This window comes from Uloborus diversus, chromosome 7 (assembly GCF_026930045.1).
Source record: "Uloborus diversus isolate 005 chromosome 7, Udiv.v.3.1, whole genome shotgun sequence".
NCBI classification, from domain to species: domain Eukaryota; kingdom Metazoa; phylum Arthropoda; class Arachnida; order Araneae; family Uloboridae; genus Uloborus; species Uloborus diversus.
The window spans coordinates 170654471-170665089 of NC_072737.1; positions in this window are offsets into that span (position 1 = coordinate 170654471).

The following is a 10619-nucleotide window of genomic DNA, read 5'->3' on the forward strand; positions in this document are numbered from 1 at the left end:
CAAGAAGGAAGAGGTTGAGACACTCTTGAAAGAGATGAAGGAGAATGATGTAATCGAACCGTCATCAAGTCCTTGGGCTTCTCCCATCGTCTTTGTCCGAAAGAAAGATGGTTCCACCAGATTTTGTGTCGATTACCGACGACTGAATGAAATCACCAAGAAAGACAGTTACCCTCTTCCACGGATAGACGACACCTTGGACACTCTTTCCGGACACAAGTGGTTTTCGACCCTGGACTTGAAGAACGGCTACTGGCAGGTTGAGATACACCCTGATGACCGAGAAAAGACAGCGTTTACAACTGGACAAGGCTTATGGCAGTTTAAAGTGATGCAATTCGGCCTCTGCAATGCACCAGCTACGTTCGAGCGTCTTATGGAGACAGTGTTAACCTTTAGGCTACGGCAACTATACAATTATCTTTTCCCTCTCCCTACGGCTGAAAGCTTTCTTAGTTCCTTCCCCCCCGAATAGGACAGCATAAAGGGGGCGATGTCCACTTCGACCGCTGAGCTCTCCGCAATACAGGGTTACTATAGTGGGACACTATACTTGGCTAGTCATCACTTATTCAATGGTTTGAAAATAATTTTTTCCCTCCTTGTTCCTTATGGGGTTCTCTAGGTTTAGATTTTCTGTAAGTATATTTGGTTCAGTTTTAAAATTGAAATCACTGAAATAACGCTTCTCATCTAACCTAAGGCTAACGACAACAAAATAATAAATATCAAACTCTATTTGTGAGGTAGACCACTGGATTCAATAAATGCCAGATGTCCTTATCTATGCGCTAAAATGCGGAGGTAAATAGCGTTCAACTGAGACCAAAGCCATTGTAAATACAATGTAGAATACCTTAGATTCAAGGGAGGCAAATTTGCTTTTCAGCTTGGCTATTCAGAAAAATGATGACACTAATACGTGTGTCCAAGAAAGAATCCACAATAATAGCGAACAATTCCTTGGTTTGCTTTTCTGAGCAGGTGCAAGCGGAATATGCTTGAACACCGTATTCATTTACATAAAGAACGTTAGCGCTTATCTATCTTTTAGAGCATGCAAGGCACCCTTTTTTGTATATGAAGCTGGCGTTTCAAAGTCAATCACTGTCGAGTGAGATAATATGGAGAGACAGCCTACAAATCCCCTGATATCCCCATTCACTCTTTCTTCTAATTGTGGTTGAAATACCTCTAGTAATTGTTGAAGGATTAAGTTCCGCTCCCTTCACAAAGCACAAGAAAAATATCTGGGCAAATTTGTTTTAGATTCCAAGTCTTTCCTCTTTTCAACATTTCCTATTTATGTACTATCTTTATAATACATTTTCACTACCCAGTACGTTGTTATTTGTGAGTAAGAGAAGATAAGTAAAAAAAAAAAAAAAAATACGCATGAGTAAACAGAAAACCAACCTCTTTCTTTCATTTTTTACTGGCATAAACAGTTCCAAATGTAAGAATTAATTAACAGAAAAAAATAAACAGACATTAGACTCTCATTGAAAACTGAGTAAGATATATCAGGTGCTCTTATAAATCTTTTCGCCTAACCTCTCTTTTTTTTTTTTTTTTTTTTTGCGCAAGGAAGAAAGAGGAGCAACCGACTTTGACTAAAAAATTAACATTTTAAGCCCCTTAAATACAAACAGGGGGAAAACTGAATGCACAAATTTATACTTTATTAACTGCTTTATAAGGCCATAACGTTTAAGAATTCCTAAGTTGAACCATAAAATTAAAAAATTCAGCGAAAAAAAAATCCTCGTAAACGTGCCCTGGTGTACCATACTTATTTTGTTTCATTCAGCATATCCTTAGTCCTTTTGACTTTCTACTGAAATAATATTCGCTATAGACAAAATATCAAGGAAATACATTTATATTTTCTAAAATATCAAAATTAAGTTTTTATGCTTTTCACTCAATAAGTGATCAATTAGATAGATTTTGAGGCGTAGCGAAGGGGGGGGGGGGGGGGGGGAAACACCCCTCAGAGCCCTTGATTTTACATTCTTGCCATCCCTAGTGCAATAACTTTTACATATGAAAAGGCTCGTTTTGAACAGAAAACCCCCTCTAGAAGATAATTCTGGCTGTGCTAGTGACTCTTTTTATAATTTAAAAAAAAATGAGCATTTAGTCTAACTTTCAATTTTCAAACCAAAAGATTCACGACACAGATTCTTAATTGAACCTCTCTTTCAAATTTATTGATTTTAGAATGTTTTCCATGTTTTGTTGAAACGGTAATAATTTTCAGTTAAAATGTAAATAAAGAAATAAATGAAAAGTGGCAAATCGCAAATTGATAAGTTGTTTCTTATTCAGCATGATATTCATTTTCGAAACGTTAGCAAAATAAGATATGCTTTTCAAGTGTTTAATTATTTTTATAAAACCATAACAAAAGAAATATTTTGGAGAATGATGTTTCTTGCGCTCTGCTCCCTAAATATCTACACTGCTTAAACTAAATAGGTGTTTTGTACTCAGTAAAATATGCTGTTATTAATTATAGGAAGCCTTACTATTGGGTTATTAAACAGAAAAAGGCTATCAAAAATTTTTCTTTCCTTCAAGTATTTTACTTCTGCTTAACTTTCTCCCCTCTTTTTCGAAACTTCGCCACACATTCCTTCACTGGGAACAAAACTATGCCAAACGCCTCTGATTGACAGACCCCCAAAAGGGGTTTAGTGCGTTTCATTCATTTTCTCCCTGCGTAGGCGTGTGTGAAAGGATTATCAACTGCGGGAAGTAACTGGAGGGGGAAGGGAAGGACTGGTACAGACGTTGTACCACAGCCGTAGGAAGAGAACACTTTTTGTCGGTACAGCATATGTACCGCCGTTGGCTAAAGGTTAAGAGGACTTTCCTACGAATCCTGTCTGTTCTACTTAGACGATATCATCATCGTGGGACGCGGTTTCGAAGAACATCTGGCTAATCTTAGGAAGGTGCTGCAAAAGCTTAAGGAAGCCAATCTGAAGTTAAGCCCGTCCAAATGTAATTTGTTCCGCCGGGAAGTGAACTATCTTGGTCACATCATCTCTTCTGAAGGTGTACAAACCGATCCAGAAAAGGTATCTGCGGTCAAGAGTTGGAGTCGTCCCGAAAACATCCATCAGCTGCGAAGTTTCCTGGGGCTCTGCACGTACTACAGGAAGTTTGTAAAGGGTTTTTCCAACATTGCACGACCTTTGCATAAGCTGACGGAGAGCAAGCAAAAGTTTGAATGGTCCAAAGAATGCGAAGATGCATTTCTACGACTGAAGGAGGCTTTAACATCAACGCCTATCCTCGCCTATCCTCAGCCTGAAAAATCCTTCATCCTGGACACTGATGCGAGCCACGAGGGCATCGGAGCTGTTTTATCCCAAGAAATTGACGGCAATGAACATGTCATCGCTTACTGGAGCAAATGCTTATCGAAGTCCGAGCGAAATTACTGCGTCACCAGAAAGGAGTTACTGGCCATAGTGAAATCTGTAGAACACTTCCATCATTACCTCTACGGCCGAAAGTTTCTGCTTCGGACAGATCATGCCTCGTTAACTTGGCTTTTGAACTTCAGGAATCCAGAAGGCCAGATAGCCAGGTGGATACAACGGCTCCAGGAATATGACATGGAGATCAAGCACCGAAAAGGGTTGTCTCACGGTAATGCAGACGCTTTATCAAGGAGACCCTGTCCTGAGAACTGCAGTTATTGTTCCCGAATCGAGAAACAGTATGGAACGACTAGCCCTACTGCCTATCAGGTGACAGTGACTCCAACATCTTCAGAACCTGATGCGTGGAGTGACGACCAAGTTCGAAAAGATCAACTTGAAGACCCCGACATAAAACCAATTTTGGAGTTCATGGAGAGTGACAGTCGGCGACCTAGCTGGCAGGACGTTTCCATCTTTAGTCCTGCAACAAAAAGATACTGGGCTTTATGGAACTCGCTCCATTTACGGAACGGCGTGCTACACCGAAAATGGGAATCTGACGACGGCAAAACATCTAGGTGGCAGTTACTACTTCCCCGATCCAGGATTTCAGATGTTCTGAAAGAAATACGTAGTAGTGCGACTGGAGGACATTTTGGTGTGTTGAAAACCCTCAATAAAGTTCGGGAGCGCTTCTTCTGGAGCAAGGCGAAGGATGACGTGGAGAAGTGGTGCCATTCTTGTGACGCCTGTTCTGCTCGTAAAGGACCGAAGAAAAGAAGCAGAGGGATGCTGCATCTGTACAACGTTGGAGCTCCTTTCGAACGAATTGGGATCGACATCCTGGGTCCTCTACCAAGAACTGCTGATGGGAACAAATACATTCTTGATTCCATCGACTACTTCACCAAATGGTCGGAAGCATATCCCATTCCAGATCAAGAGGCTACCACCGCAGCAGAGACTCTGGTCCAACATTGGATCTCGAGATACGGAACACCTTTGCAGATTCATTCCGATCAAGGGAGGAATTTCATCTCTGCTGTGTTTAAGGGCCTATGTCAAATTCTCGGAATTGAGAAAACTAGGACAACACCACTACACCCACAATCGGACGGCATGGTGGAGAGATTTAACCGCACAATCCTGAATAATCTCTCACTTATGGTCTCCAGAAATCAACAGGATTGGGACAAGAAGCTACCTTTGTTCCTGCTGGCCTACCGCAGTGCTGTCCACGAGACTACCGGATATGCCCCATCTCAGATGCTCTTCGGACGAGAGCTTCGGCTACCTTGTGATCTCGTCTTCGGTCGTCCTCCGGATGCGCCTGCATCGCCTGAGGAGTACATCCAGGATCTCCAGGCCCGGTTGGAAGACGTTCATAACTTCGCACGAGAGCGAATCAACATCGCGGCGGAGAAGATGAAGACCCGATACGACACAAGGTCTACTGGACATGAATTCAACGAAGGCGACAAGGTTTGGTTATGGAATCCCATCCGACGGAAAGGTCTGTCACCCAAATTGCAGTCGCATTGGGATGGACCCTACAAAGTCCTTAACCGACTGAATGACGTCGTAGTGAGGATCCAAAAATCACCTAATGCAAAACCTGGGATTGTACATTATGATCGGTTAGCCCCATACTATGGCCATAGTTCATGAGTATTACGTACACAACCATGGTTGATAACATAAAAGTTGTAGATAATTTTTGCTTTTAATGTTTAGTAATATTTCTTGTTATTATTGTGTTTTCTGTATCTGTTAGTTATTAAGTAATGTGTATATTTGTAAACTTGTGATAGAAGTTTGGCACCCTTTCTGGGGATTGTACTGCCCGGGACGTGCAGTCCTTAGGAAGGGGGCAATGTTACAAATCCTGTAAATAGTAATTATTGTAGTAACGTAACCTGTAAATAGTTTCCCGTAATGAATATACAACCCCTTTTCATTCGGCTAAAGTATACGACCCCTATTTTCTTTTCTTTTCATTGATAAAATTTGATAACGGTCTACGCATTTCGAGAAGAGGTAAGAATGTTGTGGAAAATTCTTCGATGTTTATAAAAGCGTCCTGCGTGATAAAGGGGAGAGTTTCGATTGAGAATTTGTGCTGAGAGTGTATTAGCTCTGTTTATTGCGAGGCATTTCGCTGTGTTGTTTTTCGTATTTGGAAGTAAATACGTGTGTAAACGTTGAGTTTACGGTGTTGTGTGATAATTGCTTAATTGTTGATGAATAATTTAACAGTTGTTGACGATCTTTCCTGTACATAGTGTAAATAAATTTTCTGTGTTTTTATCAAGAACTGTGTCTTCATTTCAAGAAAGTGGAAGTCGCACCGAATCCGTTACAATAGTTTTCACAGCACAGTTTAAAAATATATATATACACTGCTTGACATTGAAAATGCAACACCCAGAAGGAGTGGTCAGAAGGTGATAAAACTTAGAAAAAAGACAGAGACAGCAAGGAATAATAAATGATCTTAATTTCAAAATGATAGGCAGAATATAGAGCGAGAACAGCGTCGCACAGTGGTTCAAAACGACAAAAAAGCGGAAAAAATTCAATAACTTTGAATATTCTCAAAAAATGCTTTGGAAAATTGTTAAAATTGTTGCATGGTAATACTTATCTTCATGCTTGCTGATCGTATTCACTGCGAAACCCCGATTTTACGTCCCTCGAATCTACGTTTTCCCCACATTTTACGTTTTTTATCATCAGGTCTCAGTTTTTCCGTGCACTAATAATATTAATTTAACCCGGATGGAAAGTTTGTTATTTATGAATTTCTCGCATTTTACCTTTTCCCTTGGCAGTTAAAAAAAAAGAAAAAGTGTTTTAAAATTAAGAAAAGTGTTTCCCTCTGTGCATTTTCAAACATAATCCACTCTGTTGAAAGTTAATCTATGAAAACGGGAAACGCTTCTGCTCCATCCGTAGCTGACCTTATAGACTTTTCCGCCGCCAATGAAGATGAACAAGAAGAAGAGGAAACACAACTCGTCTCTTTTTCAATACTTTATTTAATAGCTTAATAATAGTGAAAGACTCTTTTCTTTATCATAACGAACAGGAAAAAACTTTGCAAAGTGTTCCAATCCACTGGAAGATGCTGTATTTACTTTGGATTCAATAACTCAAGTATTACTGACTATTTTCAACCTAAACGCCCGAATTCGTTATTTAATGTGTTAGAATAATCTAAACTGGTGTGTACAATAATGTTTTTGTCGTAAAATATCGTATTTTTACATTTTATAAGCGTCATCGTAGCAACCTTTATTACTATTTTTGTTTCCTTATCTGATTTTTGTTTTTTATACATTTCCCGTATTTTACGTTATCCCATATTTTATGTTTTTGGATTTGAACTGACGTTTTCCCATATTTTATGCATTTTATGTTTGATTCGGGCCTCTGAGAAACGTGAAATCGGGGTTTCTCTGTAGTTCAAATTCATTTCTGTTTTTAGTGAAAAATATAAATTAAATCAGTCGTATGCCACACGGAAGGTTTATTTATTGCAATTGATACCCTCGAACAATATTTTCTGGCAATGTTGACAAACTGAGAACAGCTTTATACTAGAATGATTTCGAAAAGGAAATCAGAAATTTCAAACGTTTAATGATTTTCTCATTTCATTGTTTTACGAACAGAATGGTTATTTAACTTTTTATATAGAATTCTGTATGAATTTTAAAAAATTTCTTTCTCATATGTATCTTCTTTAAAGCCAAACGGGTCCGAAAATTGTTATTTTCAGGTTACTACTGCATTGCATGTAGAATAATGCTCTGCATTAAGCCATAACAACGTAAATCTGTTTTTAAAAAATCCTCTATATTTATTGATGAATGTTTCAAAAGCCCCAACTTTCGGAAACAGTAAACAAACGTTTTTAGGCTCTCCTGCAAAGTAGTGAAACTGTGACATACGTTACTCTGGAGCATGTCAAATTTGATGACCAATTTCTTTGATAAAAATGCAATTTACCCCCGTCATACCGTGACGAGTTATTTTCTACCTTACTATATTCGTATTCGTAAATAGCGAAGGTCAAACAAAAACATCTGCCACGACTGCAGTCGCAGGTGGTCGCAGCTAAAATGTTGTTGCTTATTTGCAGGAAAGATTAAACTATCGATATATGTAAATTAGTCCACCGGAAGCCGCCGATAAAAGTATATTCCACAATACTTTTCATTATATTTTTGAGAAAATAATGTTTTTTTAATTCAGGTAGTTTTCAATTTTGATGAATTTTTAATTTTTAATTACGATGTATTATGCATCCTATAAGTGTGAAAAATCAATTAGAAATGACTTTTATTAAATTTTAGTCCGCCTTATTGAACGAATGAATTAAAACTGAAGTAAAGGCGTTCGTCCGAAAAAAGTAAAAACATAGTTGTTCAACAATCTTGGCTTATTTTTGTGAAAAAAGATTTTTTTTTTTCAAAAAACTCTTATGGAGTAAGTTACTACAACTCAAGGGCTAAGTAATTACGGCATGGAATATTTTTTATCTTAAAACTTAAAAATGGCCCAGAGGGATGGCTCTCCAATCCCTTTCAACCATTTGCCACAATTCGTCTTCTGAGCGAGGCAGGGACAAAGTCTGCAAACGGCGTCCAATCCAGTGGCGGATTCACTAGGGGGGCGGTGGGGGCGACCGCTCCCTCCATGACCGTCATTTTCTAAAACCAATTATGTGGAATTGAAGAAATTACTGGCAATCGCGACTATTATTAATCTAGTAAATTCCACAAATTTGCTTTAAATTAACCTTAGAGAGTTAGTTAGTCAAAGAGGGACAGCGTTACCCACTTTTTAATTTGAACCCAAGCTCGTTTCCACCCTCTTCCTTTTTAAACTTAATAATTTTTATGTTTATATATGTGTCTATTCACCTCTTTCTTCCAGGGCTACACTATACTGGTATGATAAGACATTGCCATGATTTAGAACAGTGGTTGCTAATCCTGGGGGTGATCGCCCACAAAGGTGGGATTTGGCAGTTCAAAGGGGCCATAGATTCGTTAGGGCGATAGGGGGGATTAGTATTCAAAAGACAAGAAAATGCTAATAAAAAGTCAATGAATACCGACAGGTCTGAGGGGGATGACTTTTACGGTTTACTGCCACTTCTTGAATAGACCATAAATCCGCCCGTGGTTCAATCACATCCCGCACATGTTCGATTGGTGACAGGTCAGGAGAGTATGGTGGCCAGGGAAGCATCTGTGTGCCTTGGAGAGCATTTTGGCAGTGCGAGCACTGTGTGGTAGGGCGTTATCATGCTGAAAAATTGCATTAGGTAGCCCTTGAAGGTCAGGGATTGCCACCGGCCGCAGCACATTATCTATGTACCGTTGGGCCGTCATAGTGTCCTGAATACGAACTAGAGGTGATATGGAATTGTACGCAATTGCGTCCCAAACCATTAAGCCATGTTGTCGTGCGGTGGGACGTTCCACAGTTACTGCCGGATTAGATCTGTCTCCACGTCGACGCCACACACGTATGCGGCGACTATCACTGGATAAACAAAAGTGGGATTCATCTTAGAACACGACATTTCGCCATTCTGTCATCCACGTCGCTCTAGTCCGGCACCATACTAAACGTTGCTGTCTATGTTGTGGGGTCAATGGCAGTCTTCTTAGCGGACGCCGTGATTGCAGGCCACATGCGACCAAACAACGGGAAATGGTTCTGGTTGACACGGGAACATTCAGGGTATCTTGCACCTGCTGCAGAATCGAGGAACAAGTTACTTGTGGGTCTGCTACAGCTTGTCGGTGGATGCGTCGATCCACGCGTTCTGACGTCACTCTGGCTGCCTCTGAACCCCTCAATCTTGCCACATTTCGTTGTTCCAACCATCTTCGGCACAGCCGATGCACCGTGCTCGCATTCATGTGAGTATCAGCTACGATTTGATGTACGGACTAACCTCCCCTTCTCAGTCCGATCACCATACCCCTCGTAAAATTGTCTATCTGCTGGAAGTGCCGTCGTTGACGGCGGCCTGGCATTCTCTCGTGTTACACGTATTCTCCAAAACAAAAACAAAATTTCTACGATAATTCTCCAGTTAGAAATAACGACACGAATATTGCCCATTCTGCAAGTTTCTTCTCTTATATCTTACTTCACGTGCGTCGGAGAGCTGCGCATTTCACATCAAATACGTAAACCATTGATGTATGTCTACTCTAAAATATGCATAAATTTCTGAACACTCCTTCTTGGTGTTGCATTTTCAATGTCAAGCAGTGTATATATTTTAATGTAGATAGGAGCCGCATAAAAAAGTCTCACGTAGAAAATCACCGAAAAACTTACGCAATAACTAGGAATTGCTTCTTTAAAAGCATATTCAAGACACCGACTAGGAATCTCGTCACACCTTTTATCTTTTACAATGCAACCTTTCCCGGGGGGGGGGGGAGCGCTCTGATTTCGCTCCCCGTCCATAAATACCAATTCCAAATCAACCAAAATCTCGTTTTTAGGACATCTTCGAGTGAGCAGCCGAACCCTTCTCTCCATAAAAATACCGTAGATCGTCTAAAATTTCGTTTTCAAAGCTACAATTTCGAAATTTTTCTGGGGGAGAACCCCCCGTATTTAACTTTTTATTATATAAAGTAAAATAACCTATGTAAAAGTACATTACGCTCAAAACTAAGTTTTTTGTTGTTATGTTTCTTTCTTTGCATGTGCTGTCTGCAGCACACATTTTTCTACTCTCTGTCATATTCAGATTTTTCGCCAAATCCTGATTCTCAGACTAATTCCAGCCTTTTTTTTATTTTTAATTACATTTTTAATCATATTTTAGCTTTGTGTACCTCTGATATTCTTACTGGAAATAAAGTTCCATATGTACATTTTTATTATTTTATTTAGTTTAAGTTACTGTTTCTTACTTTTAATTTTAGTGGGGAAGTAGACTACAAATACAAAATCGATATTCGCGTTGTTAAACTCAAGAATGATTGTTTTCTAGTTATAGAAATTTGGGAAAGGGGTATCAGAAATCCTATAAAGTACAATTTGTCTATGCTCCCTCTGTCGGGTAAGCTTGAACCCCTGTCGTGTAAGCTTGCGCCCCCCCCCCTGTCGGGAATATCCTAGCTCCTCCACCGCTAATCGGTG